A 17,991-nucleotide genomic window follows, 5' to 3' on the forward strand; every position below is an offset into this window, starting at 1 on the left:
ATTGCTCCAATGGGTGGGACATGGGCATCTTTGGGGACTTCTGGTTTTGAGTGCGGAGGGCTGAGTCACTCTGGCTGTCTAGAGCAGCAGTCAAGTCTCTTGATGAGTCAGTAACTTTTATCAGAACAAAGCTGTTTGTTCTTAACGCCTTTGAAATGGTGTCTATTTGATAAGAAAAGCCTCTTCCTATTACTTTTTTAAAGTAAGGAAACAGGGAGCTGGGTGCCCAGAGCAGGGACATCAGAGGATGGAGGAGCCACAGCAAGGCAGGCAACCACAGCCATGTCTTCCCACCCCGGGAGCTCGAACAACCCTCCCCACCCCTTAGTCCTCCCTCAGGAAGTGCTGGCAGGTTATGAACAAGAAGTTGCACAACTCTCTTGTGCATCTTAGGGATTCTTCTCGCTTTTACACCTCTCCAAGGCACCTGCCCTTCCTCCCATGGCATTCAGCCCTCATTGTAGCCTCCTGCTATGAGTCTTCCCAGCCAGAAGGAACATCCTAGGATGAGGTGCAGCCGGATGAGGAGCTGCACTCACAGCTCATCCTCAGCCTCATCCTGCCTTTCTTTAAATTGCAGCAGATCAGATAAAGGGTGTTCAAAGGCACATTAATTTCCTTCAACCATGTCATTCCTGGGGTTGCAGGGATAGGGTGGTTGCTGGGGATGGAGGTGTGCTCCTGGGCTGTGCGCTGCAGAGCCCTCATCCTCCAAACAGGAACCATCCTCCGCCCCATGCTCCAGCCTCGTCACCCTGAACTCTAATTACTCAAGAGTGCAGATTAAGGACAAAGATGCGTGAGGGATTTTAAAGCAATTTGCAGCACTTGGCGCTCTTTTTCTCTGCAAGGCTGTTCCCACTGTCTATTGATGAGCGTGAGATTGTACCAGGGGAGGATTAGACTGGAATTAGGAAAAATTTCTTCCCTGAAAGGTTTTCAGGAACAGGCAGAGGCTGCCCAGGGAAGTGGCAGAGTCACTATCCCTGAAGGTGTTTAAAGGTGGGCAGATGAGGTGCTCAGGGATCTGGTTTAGTGGTGGACAGGTGTGGTTGTACTCTATCTCAAAGATAGTTGGACTCAATGATCTGAAAGGCTTTTTTTGTAGAATCATAGAATCATAGAATGGTTTGAGTTGGAAGGGACCTTAAAGATCATCTGATTCCAACCCCTCTGCCATAGGCAGGGTCACCTCCCACTGGATCAGATTGCTCAAGGCCTATCCAACCTGGGCTTGAACACCTCCAGGGATGGGGCAGCCACAACTTCCCTGGGCAACCTGGGCCAGTGTCTCACCATTCTCATTGTGAAGAAATTCCTCCTAATGTCTAATCTAAATCTTCTCCCTTCCAGTTCCCTCTCGTCCTATCACTACAAGACTTTGTAAAAAAGTCCTCCCCAGCTTTCCTGCAGCCCCTTCAGGTACTGGAAGGTCGCTATAAGGTCTCCTTGGAACCTTCTCTTCTCCAGGCTGAACAAGCCCAACTCTCTCAGCCTGTCCTTGTACAGGAGGTTCTCCAGCCCTCCGATCATCCTTGTGGCCTCCTCTGGACCCGTCCCAATGGCTCCATCTCCTTTTTATGTTGAGGATTCCAGAACTGAGCACAGGACTCCAGATGAGGTCTCGCAAGAGAAGAACAGAGGGGCAGAATCCCCTCCCTCCCTGCTGGCCACGCTGCTTTGGATGCACCCCAGGACACGGTTGTTGTTCTGGGCTGCAAGCGTGCGTTGCCAGCTCATGTCGAGCTTCTCATCGACCAGCAGCACAAGTCCTTCTCTGCAAGGCTGCTCTCAACCAAATAATTCTGTGATTCTATGATTCTGTGATTCTGCGATTCTATGATCGGAGAATCATAGCACATGGCAGCCGTGGGCTCTCAATGGGGAAACATGAGTGATTTTGGCAAGTGGGAAGCAAGTGGAGGAGAAAACACGTAAGTGAAAAGGAAGAGAGCGGAAAGGCTATGTTTAAAGGTTAACACTTGCCCTGGGGGAGAGGAAGCAACTGTCTGAGTTCTTAAATAGCATTTGCTGACGGAGTTGTCTGATAGCTCTTTGGTTTGGGTTTTCCTTAAAAGATGAATTAAGTCCCTTTTTTTCCACTGTGCTTGCTTACACCCCTGATGAGTAGGGAGTCTGATGAACACCACTCTGAGATCTCAGGTCGTCACCACCTTCTCAGTGTGGTAGCGTTAGTTCACACCTCCCACACTCATTGCATTTCTTTAATACAGCAAGAAAAACTGGGTGCAGCGTGAGAGTGAGATTACGGCAGAAGACTTTCCACTAAATTACCACAGTGTTTTGACTCACCTCAAAATCACATCATCCCTTTCTTCCTTGTCCCTGACTTCCCCAAGATATGTGGAAGATGAGGTTTTGCATCCCACTTAAACACACGCGTGGAGCCTTGGCACGTTGCTGTGACCGGGCCGAGGGCTCCAGCACCACACTGAAGGGTTGTCCTGTCCCCCTCAGGTCCTGAGCCTGTGATGTCCTGAAGGGTGACTTGTTCAAGGAATGTTGGCTTTTATATAGAATCATAGAATTGTTTGGGTTGGAAGGGACCCCAAAGCCCATGCAGTTCCACCCCCTGCCATGGGCAGGGACACCTCCCACTGGATCAGGGGCTCCAAGCCCCATCCAACCTGGCCTGGAACCCCTTCAGGGATGGGGCAGCCACCACTGCTCTGGGCAACCTGTCCCAGGGCCTCCCCACCTGCACAGCAAAACATTTCTTTCTAAGATCTCATCTCAATCTCCCCTCTTTCAGCTCAAAACTGTTCCCCTCATCCTCTCCCTGCACTCCCTGATCAAGAGCCCCTCTCCAGCTTTCCTGCAGCCCCTTTCAGTCCTGGAAGCTGCTCTAAGGTCACCTCGGAGCCTTCTCTTCTCCAGGCTGAACAACCCCAACTCCCTCAGCCTGTCGTTATAGGGAAGGTGCTCCAGCCCTTCCATACGGGAGGGAGAGATGCTGCTGCTTTGGCTTTTTGCTGAGTAGAAATAGGAGGGGAGATTTACCAGGCTATGGACACTGCAGATGTGCCACCTGCTTTGTGGACCACAGCAGAACTTAGAGGGCTGCACTCACCGCAACATTAACCAAAGTCAGAATTAGAGTCCTGTCCCTCTGTTAAGCCTTGAACAGAAAAAGGTATGGGCTGAAAGACAAGGGTTTGGCAGAATTACACCCTGGGTTCTGCCTGGTCCCCCTGTGTTTCCCCTTTCAGCTCACAGGAAACAATTTTGCAGCTCTGTGCGCTGCAAGGACATAGAACCGTGGTTTGTAGCTGCACTGAGTGTATGGTGCCCTCAGCTCAGGGCCATAGGTGCAGCCCTGTCCTCGAGTGCATCCCTGGGGAGGCAGCAGCCAGCAGTCATGCGAGGCTGGGAATGCTGCTGTCGGCTTACAAGAAATGCTTATTCCTCCCAGGCAGCCCAACTTCTGTGGTCTGGGTTTTTAATGAGATAAGAACTTGTTTCTCCAGAAACTTTCAGGGGAAATGAAGTAGCTGGTTTGAGTCAATGTGAGAACCAAACACTCTTTGGTTTTCTGCAAGCTGTGGGAAAGTGTTCTGCAAGGTGCCTCCTGCATCCCTCCAGCATCCCCCCTGCATCCCTGTGGCATCCTTTCAGCGACCCTCCTGCCACCCTACAGCATCCCCACGTGCATCCCTGAAGCATCTCCGGTGCATCCCTGCACCATTCCCCCTGCATCTCTACAACATCCCCCTCCATCCCTGCATCACCCCCCTGCATTCCAGCAGCATCCCTGCAGCATCCCCCCTGCCACCCTGCAGCATCCCCCGCCTCCATCCCTGCACCCCCTCCCGCATCTTTTCAGCATCCCCCCAGTCCCCCTATAGTATTCATCCTGCATCCCTACAGCATCCCCCATGTATCCCTGCAGCATCCCCACAGCATCCCTGCGACATTCCCCCTGCATCCTTGCAGAAACCCCCCTGCAGCATCCTGTACCTCTCTCACCTCCCTTCCGCTAAACCCTATGTGAGCTTCCAAAGCTCAGAAGGAGTTTCCCAAAAGCTTGTTAAATTTGGCATGATTTCTTTCAGGGATCGGATCAGGAGGGGATTTGGTGCTGAGCTTGACACTGTTTACGATGTTTCCTGTGGCTCCTGCTCCTCTCTGCAGTGAGCAAATCACTTGTGTGTGCAGGTGTTGGTGTTCGCAGACAAAAGCCACAGGGCAGGCACTGAGACTGGTGTTCTCGGGGCTGGAGGGGGAGCGGATGCCTCCACTGCGTTAAAAGGAAATTAAATCTGCCGCGTTGCCATTCAAGATCAGTAATTAAAGCTGCCACAGTGCCCTGAATGTTAAATACAGTGCATTAAATAAGGCGTCTTCACGGAAAATAGAAATCTTAGGGCTAGACAGAGAAGAATCAGGCCTAGGAGAGGATGACAAATGTGGGCACAGTTTCATAGAATCGTAGAATAGTTTGGGTTGGAAGGGACCTTAAAGATCATCCAGTTCCAACTCCCCTGCCATGGGCAGGGACATCCCACTGGATCAGGCTGCCCGAGTTTCCCCATGCCCAGTAGGAGATGAAGAACTCTTGTCCTTGATGAAAAATGCAGCTGTGGGGAATTTAGCCTCTCTCACCCATGAGCTGAGTCCAAGCCCCAGTGCTGGGGCTGCTCCCAGTTCCCAGCTGGGAATCACAGCTGAGGGCAATGAAGTCCTGAGAGTTGAGCCTTAAGGTATTGGAGGAGCTGCAGCTGCAGCACAAAGACTCTCAATACTATAAAAATCAGAGTGGGGGAGAAGGTGTCTTTTCCTGAACATGAGCCAGCAGTGGCCCAGGTGGCCAAGAAGGCCAATGGCATCTTGGCTTGGATCAGAAACCGTGTGACCAGCAGGTCCAGGGAGGTGATTCTTGCTCTGGACTCGGCACTGGTGAGACCGCACCTTGAGTCCTGTGTTCAGTTCTGGGCCCCTCACCACAAGAAGGATGTTGAGGCTCTGGAGTGTGTCCAGAGAAGAGCAACGAAGCTGGTGAGGGGCTGGAGAACGTCTTACGAGGAGCGGCTGAGAGAGCTGGGGTTGTTTAGCCTGGAGAAGAGGAGGCTGAGGGGAGACCTTATTGCTCTCTACAACTGCCTGAAAGGAGGTTGTGGAGAGGAGGGAGCTGGGCTCTTCTCCCCAGTGACAGAGGACAGGACAAGGGGTATGGCCTCAAGCTGTGCCAGGGGAGGGTCAGGCTGGATAGCAGGAAAAAATTCTTGGAAGGAGTCATTGTGCACTGGCAGAGGCTGCCCAGGGAGGGGTTTGAGTCACCTTCCCTGGAGATGTTTAAGGAACCGGTTGATGAAGTGCTCAGGGACATGGTTTAGGGAGTGTTAGGAATGGTTGGACTCGATGATCCAATGGGTCCTTTCCAACCTGGTGATGCTGTGATTCCAGAAGATATCACTAGAGGTAGGAAGCCAGCACTATTCATCACCCTTGTCTGGTACCTGGCTTGTAGCGGTCCCGTTCCCAGCCTCCTGATTCAGGTATAAAAATCCTTCACGTGGTTTGGGAGAGGTGTTGTGATGTTGTGGTTCTCTGCTTTGCAATTCCTCCTTGGCAGGCTGCTCTTGGTAACTGGGTTTTGCCTGAATATAGGTGTTTATAGCCAGATTTCTGTGCTTCGGGGTGACTGGGAGGGCTGGTTGCTTGATGGGAGCCCCATGGGATTGCTTGTGGGGAGCAAAAGGCCTTTCCTGGGTACATGAACTGCAATCCCAAGGCAGGAGCTTCTCTACAAATGATGGCGTGAAATTCTAGTGTAGGATCAGCTGTTGCACAGCTCTGTTAGAGGTGAGTCTGGGCTGGTGTGGGACTCCTGCATTCATTCCTGCATTTTGGTGAGCTCGTGCGGGTGGCAGTGTCACCCTGATGCTGTAGCATTGGCCCCAGCAGGGGACACCACGCTTCGCTATGAGCTTGGCCGCAGAGGGTTGTGGAGATGGAGAAGCTGATGCTGTGCACCCAGGGAGGCACAGATTGGGGCCAGGGGACCGAGTAACGGAGGACAGGGCTTCAGCATCACCTCTTAGCCTTTGCCCTGGGCTGTCGGCGGGGCTGCCTGTTCCCCTTGGGAGACAGTGCTCCGGTGGATGGCATGGACCTGAGGAGCAGCCCCTGTTGGCGTAATCTTTGCAGTGGCTTATGCCTAAAGAGACCTCAGCTGGGGAGCAGGGGACACTTGATAGCACAAAATCGCTTTTTGGCTTTTTATTAGCTATTTGCTTAAAATCACTAACTTTTTACTGCCTAGTCTGTAACCATAAGAAAACTGTGTGACTGCTCCCTCCTGCAATGAGTGTTGCCTCAATAGCATCTCAGTTGGACAATGCGTGGCCCTTCTTCATTCTTCGGTGGATGAAGTGCTGAGGGACATGGTTTAAGGGAGTGTTAGGAATGGTTGCACTCGATGATCCAGTGGGTCCTTTCCAACCTGGTGATTATATGATACTATGATTCATCATACTCCTCCCTCCAGACCCACCACGTTTGGAAACTCTTGAGATAGGTGAGGATGGACCTCCACTCTCTATGCTGAGTTCCTCCACAGCGGTGTGGTATCTGCTTTGACCTTGGTTTTAAGGGAGCAGGTTTTGGAGGAAAAAGATCCTCTCGCCCCTCAGAGCAAGGACCCTGAGGACAAGATGATGCTTTTGTATGCTGTTGACCAGATTTCTTCTTGGAAGTTGGCTCCTTCAGACCATCTCATGGATACCCACATAGGAAACACCCCAATTCAGCAGAGGGTTGAAGAACACTTGTGGGCATTCAAATGTCTCCTTGCTGAGGTTGAAAGTCTGGCCATCAGGCAGGGGAAAATCGAGGGAGGAGCTAGGTTTAAATTGTTCCCTCTTCTTCCTGGGAAGCTGCCCTGTCCCCACAGGTGGGCATTTTCTCTCATTTTCTCTCATTTCAGTGAAATGTTGCCTACTGCAAAAATCTGGAGGGCTGAGGAGTTCTGGCTGCTGCTTAACCTGGCACCTGCTGAATGAGGGATTAGTGGCAGACACAGGAGCATCGCTGCACATCTAGAAATGTCCCTGCGACCAAGGCTTCGTTTGCAATGCAACACGTCAGGATCTGTGCTTGGTTTTGCATGAAAACATGGATTTAGTGATGTTGTCCCAGAGCTGAAGTTGAGATCCAGGACTGCAGCAAGGCTTTTCAGATCTGGTGAGATCATCAGGAATGTGGTGGTTAAAGAAAGCGGGGAAGCTCCTTTGGTCCTTGCAATGGGATTTTTCTGCTTCTGTGTCCCAAGTAAGTTCAAAGCTGTTAAGATACTTGATGGGATCATCTGCTATTTGGCAGGAGCACAGTGGAAAAGCAAATGGTGCTGCCCAGCTCTGGCTCATGCCAGCTTGTGCCTTGCAGCATTTTGTGGTCTGCTTATGGGCTTTTTTGTTGTTGCTGTTCCTGGTAATGCTGTTTGGCCAGAAGCCAGTGGCCGGGGGGGTTGTCCCTCGTGGGGTACAGCGCTCAGCGCCGCTCCGTTGTGGCTGTGGTTACCCACACCCCAGGAAAACAGCTCTTGTTTCCAGCAGGGCTTGTCACTTCTTGTAAAATCCTGCTCAGAGCTCTTCAGAGGTGACAGCCCGCGACGGGGTGCCTGGCACCGTGCAGCGCCAGCCTGCCGCATTTAAACCTCTGCTTGAGATGGGCACCACTGAGCTGCTTCGGGGAAGTTTCTCTGTTTGAACTGTTTGAGGCCATTTGAACAACGTGCAGGTGATGCCTGGCAGCAGGGCTGGCTGGCTGAGACGTTTACGGCGCAGATCCAGCTGATTTTTGCACCAGGGAGTGCTGGGCTGTGCCGTGGCTCCAAGAGCTGATGAAACATTGTGTTGCCTCAAGGCTCCTTCTTTCACTGGTGCGTTGGGTGAACATAAAATTGGGTTAACCTTATGTGCTGAAGCATAAAAATAGAATTTCTTAATTGTCTGTCTTCTACTGCCCCTAAATCTGGGGCATTTACTGGAGAGGAGCAGGGGAGTTTGTGTGGATGAAAGAGGGAACCATCAGACCCAGCAGGGGCTCAGAAGGAAAATGGCATTTGCTTCTTGCAGGCTGGTGGGGAGGAAACAAAATTTGGCAATTGTGGTGCAGACAGAATAAAACTTTCACTCCTGATAAAAGGAGTGTGTCACCAGTTCCTGGCTGGGCTTAATGTAGCTCTCTTGGCTCCTCCAGGCTAAGGTGCCCAGTGGAACAGGGCAGGAAAAAGGCTGATGAGATGCAATTAGTGGTGAAGCAATAAGGGAGATGAGCAGGAAGGATGTGCCCTTGCCCATGGTGCTGTAAACCATAAATCGTTTAAGTTGAGAAATACCTTTTAAGGTCATGGAGTCCAACCATAAACCTAATGCTGCCAAGCCCATCACTATACCATGTCCCTAAGCACCACATCTACATGTCTTTTAAATCCCTCCAGGGATTGTCTTCACCACCTCCTTGTTTCAATGCTTCACAACCTTTTTGGGGAAGAAATTTTTCCTAATTAAGATAAATACGTGAATAAATAAATAAATCCCAGCAGCAAAGTTGGGGCCAGGTGCTGTCATTGGGTATGGATGGGGGGGTTGGATCCTGTTCTGGATGAGGCAGCTCAGGTTGTTCTCTTCTCTGTTGAAGGTGGAACAGGATGGAATCCTGCCATTGGGAAATGGTGCTGGGTTGATGCTGAGAAGAGACTAAAGAAGTGTCTGAAATGTGTGCTATTGCTGCACAAAGGGATTTTTGAGAACTGTTTGCAAAGCAGATGAAGCATTTTTTATCTATAAGAGCCCAATTGAATAGGAGTTTCTGGGGAGAATGATGAGAAGTGGCCGAATCTTTTATCGCTGCAGTTCAGGCTCGTTTCTAGTGTTCAGCACAATGTTTGAAGACTTGAAAAGGAGACTGAAACGCTTATTAAGCAGCAATTACCAGCTCGGTGCCAGGCAAGTCCACCTAGTCCTTTTCTGGGAAAAGAGGTGACTGAGTGCTGCCAGATGCCACTTTGCCCACTGATACCAGCAGGGACTCAGGGCTGAGCTGCGTGAAGACAAATACAAAGAGAAATGCTGAGGAACAGCTCTAGTGCATGGGAAGGCTTTGAGGAGACCTCAGACCATCCTTCCAGTACCTGAAGGGGCTACAAGAAAGCTGTGAAGGGACTTCTTACATGGGCAGGGAGTGATTGCAAGGGGGAGAATGGCTTTAAACTGGAGGGTGAAAGCTTTAGATTAGATGTTAGGAAGAAATTCTTCACAATGATAGTGGTGAGGCATTGGAACAGGTTGCCCTGATGGGCGTTACGGTCGCTTCCAACACAAACCATTCCATAATTCTGTCTGCAGTGCAAGGGGAGAGGCGAGGCAGTGGGAGAGTGAAGATTGTGCTGGGAGGAAAGCGGCCAGGGGAGGGTGGTGCTGCAGGCAGGCATTGATGGACCTGGGTCCAGGGCAGATCCCTGAGGTGGAGCTGAGCCTCTTCATTCTTTTGCTCTGCCCTTCCCAGCCCTAAACCCTGCCTGGGACCCGGTCCCCACTCTAGTGGTTGAGCCATGTGCGTCACTGAGCTGGCCCAGCACCAGCGGCCTCACCTGTTTGGAAACAGTGGCTCCATGGCAAATGTAGGCGAGTGGCTAAGTTGCGACATGGTGTAGGGGATGCTGAGAGTCCTATGGTATGCAAGGGCTCCTTCCTCTTGGAAAGAAGCCCTACAGGAAGGGTTGTGGGCACCAGCCATCCCCATAGTGTGCTCAAGCTTATCGCTTTCTCCCTGCAAGATGCTCTTACTCTCAGCTACTTGTCCCCTTTTCCCCTCTCAGCTGTCTTGGTACCCCCTCCTCAGTGTGTTTCAGCTTTGGTTTTGGGTACGGGCTCCAACCCTCAGATCATCTTCGTGGCTTCCTCTGGACTTGCTCCAGCAGCTCCGTGTCCTTTCTCTGCTGATGACTCCAGAGCTGGATGCAGGGCTCCAAGTGGGGTCTCACCAGAGCAGAGGAGCAGAATCCCCTCCCTCACCCTGCTGGTTCCCCTGCTTCGGATGCAGCCCAGGACACGGCTGGCTTTCTGTGAGCACCCATTGGCAGGCTCATGTGGAGCTTCTCATCCACCAGCACCTCAAGTCCTTCTCTTCAGGGCTGCTCTCAATCCATTCTGTGTTTGTGCTTGGGATCGCCCTGACCCGGGTGCAGGACCTTGCACGTGGCCTTATTGAACTCCTTGAGGATCATCACTCATTCTTGAGAGTAAAAGATGGGGCTCTGTGTTGAAAGGACAGCGGGGCGCTGGGGTACCAGGGTGAGGGTAACGGAGGTGCAGCAAGGACAGTCAGCTGATGATCTGGGGGTTTGCCCGGGATTGCCAAGTCAGGATGTGATGCTCTAAGGGCTGGACTCTCCCAGCCCTGCCCTGCCACGCATCTTTTCTTGAGTGCCTGCTGTTAAAGTGTGAGCTGGGAAGCCCTTTTTACTCCCACAATTTCTGTCATGTGGTGGCTGTTGCAGCCAGGGCACGCTGGGTGGCACAGAAACCTGCAAAGATCATCTGCAGGCAGCTGTGAAGGCTTTTCATCTGATGTTGCTGACATAATATTGAGTGTTTGAAAGCCTTTGTTTGAATGAGCAAACAGGTTTCTAATCCTCTGTGTAAGAAACTCCATTCTGCAATGAGGAACCTGCTCAGGGGGACAAACTGGTCCAACCTGCCCTTGAGGAGCTTTACTCTGAAAGTAAAAAGCCAGTTTGATTGCATGGGAACACTGCCTGCAGCGGGAGGATTAACGACTAATCGTGGTTTCATTAGTTGTAATTCTAATGCTTTCACTTTCAGCAAAGAATTCAGCTAATGATAGCATCAGATAATGACCTGGAGATCAGCATCATCTCAGACTCACAGAATGGTAGAATGGTTTGGGTTGGGAAGAACCTCAAAGCCCATACAGTCCCACCTGCTGCCATGGGCAGGGACACCTCCCGCTGGATCAGGGGCTCCAAGCCCCATCCAACCTGGCCTGGAACACCTCCAGGGATGGGGCAGCCACCACTGCTCTGGGCAACCTGGGCCAGGGCCTCACCACCCTCACAGCAAAACATTTCTTCCTAAAATTTCATCTCAATCTCATCTCTTTCAGCTGAAAACAGTCTTTCCTCATCCTGTGCCTTCACTCCCTGATCCAGAGCCCCTCCCCAGCTTTCCTGGAGCCCCTTTCAGCACTGGAAGCTGCTCTAAGGTCTCCTTGTGACATTCTCCAGGCTGAAGAACCCCAACTCTCTCAGCCTGGCCTCAGAGCAGAGGTGCTCCAGTCTTCAGATGATCTTTTTGGCCTTCTCTGGACTCGTTCCAACAGATCTGCGTCTGTCTTGGGTTGAGGACTCCAGAACTGAGTCAAACCACAGGTCTGTGCTCTGCAGAAAGCTGAGGCTTGCAGGAAGATCTGGAGGGGCAAGAAAAGGCCCTGATCTCTGTAACAGCAGACTCTGCGCTGTAGGATGCCCTGGGCATGAGGAGCAAAAGCTCAGGGATTTCAGTAGGACAAAAGGATTTTCTGATTTGAGGTGAGAAGTGTTGCTGCAGAGGAAAAACAAGGAAATGCAGTTTATGGCAGTAAACATGGCATTTATTGAACTGAAATCAGCATCAATCTCAAGGCACAGCGTGACGGTATTGCACTCAGATATCCTTACGCTGTCTCTTGACATCATTTTAAATAGATGAAATGTTTCAATCAGTTGAAGATATTTACATTTTTAAAGATAAATCAGGAAGAAAAACTAAAGTCTAGGAGAAGTTTTCAAGTTTACAGCAGTCAGTCCCCTGAAATCTATAAATCGTACTATTTCTAAGCCTCTTTTCCAGAAAACTGACATTAACACTGAAGAACCTCACAAACTGCAGTTCCTGGAAGTCTTTTTGTCCTCTTGGTTGTGTAAAATATTGCATTGCTTTAAGAAATATTCCCCTCAACATCTGCATGGGTGGCAGTTTCCCATAGTGTGGAAGGAGGTGTGATAACAGTGCAAAGATTTGCCTCGAGAGGAGTGAAAATGCTAAAATAATTTATTAAAGAGACATTTTTCTGCTATTTGTAAACATATTTTCCTTCATGAGTGGACGCATAGCTCTGTGGAGTCAGACTTCATCTGTGAGGTCAATGCACTTTCCTTGTGTTCAGGTGTGGGAAGTACACCCCGTACATGCCCTGTTGGACCTGGTAGAGATGCGATTTCCTCCTTAGGCAAAAGATGATCTGGTGGGAAAAGAAGACTCTTAGTGGCAAAAAAACCCTCAAGTCTGCTTTGACCTCTCATTAGATTCTCCCAAACCATGGTGCCAGGGACTTTGTGAATGAGATGCTTGTCTAAAGCTGCCTGGGCAGACACAGCCTCTGGTTTTGAAAAGGAGGTTTTTTCCTCTTCTAAGCTTCGCTGACTAACTTTTACTTTTGAACCTCCAAGGACAGTAATCCATGTTCTTGGGAGATTTGGCTGCTTTCTTCTGAGAAGAACCTGAGGAAGAGACCTTATCGCTGTCGAAAACTATCTGAAAGGAGGTTGTGGTGAGGTGGGTGTTGGATTCCTCTCCCAGGTGATAGGATGAGAGGCAGTGGCCTCTAGTTGCTCTAGAAGAGGTGCGAATTGGATATTGGGAAAAATTTCTTCACCAAAAGAGTTTTGAGGCAGTGGCAGAGGCTGCCCAGGGCAGTGGTTGAGTCCCCATCCCTGGAGATGTTTAAAAAGCAGATAGATGAAGTGCTTAAGGATATGGTTTAGTAGTGCACAGGTACAGTTTAGCTTGATGATCTCAAAGGTCTTTCCCAGCCTCGGGGTTCTGTGACTCTACCTGATGTAAAGCAAAGAGCCGCTTTTGAAACAGCGCTGTTAGATGCTGCCCCCGTCCCCCATCAAATCAGCACCAGAGATCAGAAGAGGATCTGCTCTGCTCTTCCCAAGGGCCTGCAGTTGGAGCACAGCTCTGCAGAGCAGCTCCGATCTGCATGATAAGGGCTTTGAATACAAAATTCAGAATGTAATTTCTGCAGGCTGTTAAAAATGTAGTCTTCTGCGCTCCCTTATCTGTAACCTGATCATTCTGCAGATGTTTGAACAGGGGAGCGGTTTAGAACCATGGAATCATTTGGTTTGAAAAGACCTTTGAGATAGAGTACAACCACACCTGTCCACTTCTAAAGGAAATCCCTGAGTACCTTATTTGCCCATCTTTTAAATCCCTCCAGGGATGGGGACTCCACCACCTCTCTGGGCAGCCTCTCCTGTGCCTGAGAATCCTTTCAGTGAAGAAATATTTCCTGGTATCCAATCTAAACCCCGCCGGTGTAACTTGAGGACTTTTCCTCCCTTCCTTTTGCTTCTTACTTGGGAGAAGAGACCAACACTTGCCTTGCTGCAACCTCCTTTCAGGCAGGTGCAGAGCATGATGAGATCTCCCTCCAGCCCCCTCACCAGCTTTGTTACCCTTCTCTGAACCCGCATCTGCCCCTCAATGTCCTTCTTGTAGCAGGACATCCCCTAATTCAACCTACTTGACATCTTGGTGCTTGCCTTGCCTTTGGTTTTACATTTTTTTTCCCTCTGCAAAAGACTCTACCCTATTTGTGATCCAGTGTTTCCTTTCCTAGAAATCTCCTTAGCTGACTACAAACACCCCTCCCCATCTTCCTGTGTGCAAGTCCTTGACAGATTTGGCAGTTACTGGAGGATGATTTGGTGTGTCATCTGCTGTCACCGTGCGCGTTGGGTACTGCTCCCACAGGGGCTCCTTGTGGATGTGTTTGCAGGTCCCACCTGCAGCTCCTCTGGCCAGAAGTCAGAGGTAGGATAGCGAAGGAGCCACTTACCAGGAAGCACAACAAGAGGAGGAGAACGAAGCCAAGCAGGGTGAAAATGCAGATGAGGATAATTGCCCAGTACTGAAGCTCTGCAAAGGCAAAATAAGGGCACATCAGTTTTATGGATTCCTATACACAGGTGAGGGAAATTTCACCTTGGCAAAGCTCGAAAGTACCATACAGTGCGTAGGTGAAGTAAAAATGCTGACAGGCAGCATCTGGCCTTCTCTGGCTGCAGTGTAAATGCCCCATGATGTGAAGATAGGCAGCAGGCACAGAACTTCCAGTAAAGTGGAGTGAGGGTCCAAGGTGCTAAAACTTTAAATGCCACTTCAGTGTCACAGCCTTTCAATGGTTTCAGGGATGTTCAGAGAGACAAATTCTCTCTTAGCTGCTCGTTGGACTCTCTTAGGGAAGGGGACTGGGCCAAGGGTGTCAGCAAAAACTGTTATTACTTTTCATAGAGTCATGGAATGGTTTGGGCTGGAAGGGACCTCAAAGCCCATCCAGTTCCACCCCCTGCCATGGGCAGGGACACCTCCCACTGGATCAGGGGCTCCAAGCCCCATCCAACCTGGCCTGGAACCCCTCCAGGGATGGGGCAGCCACCACTGCTCTGGGCAACCTGGGCCAGGGCCTCCCCACCCTCACAGCAAAACATTTCTTCCTAAGATTTCATCTCAATCTCCCCTCTTTCAGCCTAAACCTACCCCCTTCTGTCCTGTCCCTGCAGTCTCTGATCAAGAGTCCTTCCCCAGCTTTCCTGTCGGTACATTCCTGCTGAGTGTAAAACCAACAATTCAGAGTACACTTTTTTTCCTTTGGTTTAGTCAGCTCTGGGGTTGTGGCCGTGCTCAAAACACTGTATCTGGATTTTTCATACCTACTGAAATGATCAAAATTTATTGGTGCCAGAGCTTCAAACCAGCTTTCTAAATTGCTGTGCTTTCACCTGTCCTCTTCCACTTTCCACTGACTTTGGTGGCCCCTCCTGTTTGCTGCCAGCTTCCCTAGACTCTCAGATTTCTGGGCTCTTGCACAAGTGCAGCCTCAGTTCCAAGGTATGTGATGCTAATTTATTGTAGTTCTGATAATCAGTGGCTGTAGGGTGAATTCCTCCTGAAAAGCACTTACCAGTTCTTTCGGACTCCTGGTCATCTGTTTTGACTGGAGAGTAGCCTGGAAAAGGAAGGGTGGAACAGATGAGAACCAAGAGCTCTCTAGAGGTGATTAAAATAAAACTAATGAACATTCCTACAAAATCACATCACCTTCAACAGTCAGACTCTGCTCTTCCAGCTCATAGCTAGGGCCCAGCTTGGTGAACCCATGCGTCAGGCGTTTCAGCTCCTCGTACACATCTTCCTTCTGTAAAGTCCTTGAGAAAGGGTCCAGCATGAATTTGCAGATGGAGGTGACGTTTGTGTGAGCTTTCCCAGGGACAGGCCTGGAGGATGAGAGCCAGAAATCATTATGGGACAAGAGGAGAAGAAGAGCTGGGTAGGGGTAGGGAGAGGGTTTCAGAATCAGATTCAGGTTTGCTGATCTCTAAGCGACGTTTTCATAGAATAGGTTAGGTTGAAGGGGACCTTAAAGCCTATCCAGTTCCACCCCCTGCCATGGGCAGGGACACCTCCCACTGGATCAGGGGCTCCAAGCCCCATCCTGCCTGTCCTGGAACTCCTCCAGGGATGGGGCAGCCACCACTGCTCTGGGCAACCTGGGCCAGGGCCTCCCCACCCTCACAGAAAAACACTTCTTCCCAAGATCTCATCTCAATCTCCCCTCTTTTGGCTTCAAACTGTTTCCCCTTATCCTGTCCCTGCCCTCCCTGATCCAGAGCCCCTCTCCAGCTTTCCTGGAGCCCCTTTCAGCACTGGAAGCTGCTCTAAGGTCTCCCTGGAGCCTTCTCCAGGGTGAACAACCCCAACTCTTTCAGCCTGTAGGAGGTGCTCCAGCCCTCAGATCATCTTGGTTGCCTTCTCTGGACTTGCTCCAACAGGTCCATGTCCTGCTGTTGGTATGGAATCAGTCTTTGCCGTTTATGCTAGATGAGATGGGAACTCACGGAGCCTTGTGAAACCCACCCACTGATTTAATTCTGGGTAAGGCGCTTCTGTGAGGTAAAGCAGCTTTTTTTTTTCCCATTTTTGGTCCTCTGAAGAGGCGCTGGAGAAGCTACACAGAAGCCAATTTTGTTCTCAGGCTGCTTGCTTCTGATGATTGTTTTGCTAACGTGTTTGAGTGGAGCTGGAGGTTATTTGAATAAGCTCAATGAGAGAATGAACGTATTTATTTTACTCTGGAATTGTTTATGCATGAAAATAGCTTTGCTAGCGTGGAAACGAAACCACCTCTTATTTGGACAGAAACCTTTTGTGGTAAAGGCAAAACTGACTGAGAGTGAATAGAGGGGCCTCTTATATGTCATCCAGAGCACAAAGGTTGACAATGAGGTGTAACCTCCCTGCTGTGGCTCTGAATGCTTTTTCTGCTAACTGCTCTTTGCGGACTCAAGAATAAACCCTTCCAAAGCAGGACGTACCCAAAACTCTCAACAGTACAGCCAGCAAAGTAGTCCTTCAGGCTGCCAGTCCTGAAGGCGTCAAGCTGATGGGAAGAAACAAAACAATTGAAGAAAATTGAGTAAATGGAATACATCTTTAATTTGGACAGGGAAATCAAAGTATTCCTGTTGGTCTTACCTCTTTCTCAATTTTCTCTTTGTTTACTTGGTACCTCTGCGACCTGGAGTCTTGTAGCTCAGGGGAGTAGGGAAGGTTGGAGATTCTGAAGTTTAATCTGAAGTTTTCTTTCCCAGATTCAAGGGAAGGTTTGTATGTTGCTGCCTCAATTGCTAGTTCCAAGTCTGGAAACAGAGAGGAGAAGTCAGTAAAAGTTCTAGCAGAGAGAAACAAAAGCTCTTCTGCCAAGCAGCACTGATCTGCAGACTTTCAGCTGGGAAAACTCGAAGTCTTAACCGGATTGACAGAACTTGGGTTGTATTTGAGACTAACAGCAAATTCCCAGCCTATCCTTTGAATCATCACACAATGGTTTGGGTTGGAAGGGTCCTCAAAGCCCATCCAGTTCCACCCCCTGCCATGGGCAGGGACACCTCACACTGGATCAGGATGGTTAAAGCCCCATCCAACCTGGCCTTGAACCCCTCCAGGGATGGGGCAGCCACCGCTGCTCTGGGCAACCTGGGCCAGGGCCTCCCCACCCTCACAGCAGAACATTTCCCAAGATCTCATCTCAATCTTCCCTCTTTCAGCTGAAAAACCATTACCTTTTGCCCTGTCTCTGCATTCCCAGGCCAAGATCCCCTCCCCAGCTTTCCTGTAGCCCCCTTTAAGCACTGGAAGGCTGCCCGTAGTCCTTTAGCAGTGTGCTAGACCCCTCATTTTGGGGGGAATTTGTACATTTGAAAAAAGCTAAAAGTCTGCATATTTCTAAATGCTTGAAGTTATGGCAAGTATTTACCTCTTTATTTTCTTATTAATTAATACAAAGCAAGACTTTTAAGTCATTGAATTCAAAAGGACTACGCTGAGCTGGACATTATTTTAAGGGACCGGCCCAGCTCCGATCTGAATTTAGTAAATCAAGTTAATATCAAGTTAATTTGCACACACATCCCTTGTGATAGACTAGAAGTCGGGCAATTCTGAGTATGCCATGGCAAAGTGGGTTGATCTGGGTGGAAACTGGGCAGCAGTACGTACTGTTTACTGAGAATTCTTGCAGCCGGTAACTGCTTCCCAGCCATAGTCCAGTTGCATTGGAAGTGCTGTCTTGAAAAGTCCTTTCAACCACAGCCCTGTTGATGCTGGGCACTGCCTGGAAGAAGCACTGGCAGTCGACCACTATGGATCCGGTCCTGCGGACAGAGAAACAGAGGTTCTGAGATAAATAGGCTGATGTACACAAAACTTCTTCATGTGGGAAAGCATTTCCTGAAGGTTTCCTGCTATTCTAAGGGTTAAGTGTTTTAAGACAATGTGGTGCGATCAAGAGTTGTGGAACCAGGCTGCTTCAGACTTTTCCTTTGACCAGGGACAGCAAATGAGATGCCACCACCTCTTCTGTCTGCAAACATAGGTTATACTGAATGCGTAGAATCAT

The sequence above is a fragment of the Cuculus canorus genome, chromosome 27 (genome assembly GCF_017976375.1).
Source record: "Cuculus canorus isolate bCucCan1 chromosome 27, bCucCan1.pri, whole genome shotgun sequence".
In the NCBI taxonomy this organism is placed as follows: Eukaryota; Metazoa; Chordata; class Aves; order Cuculiformes; family Cuculidae; genus Cuculus; species Cuculus canorus.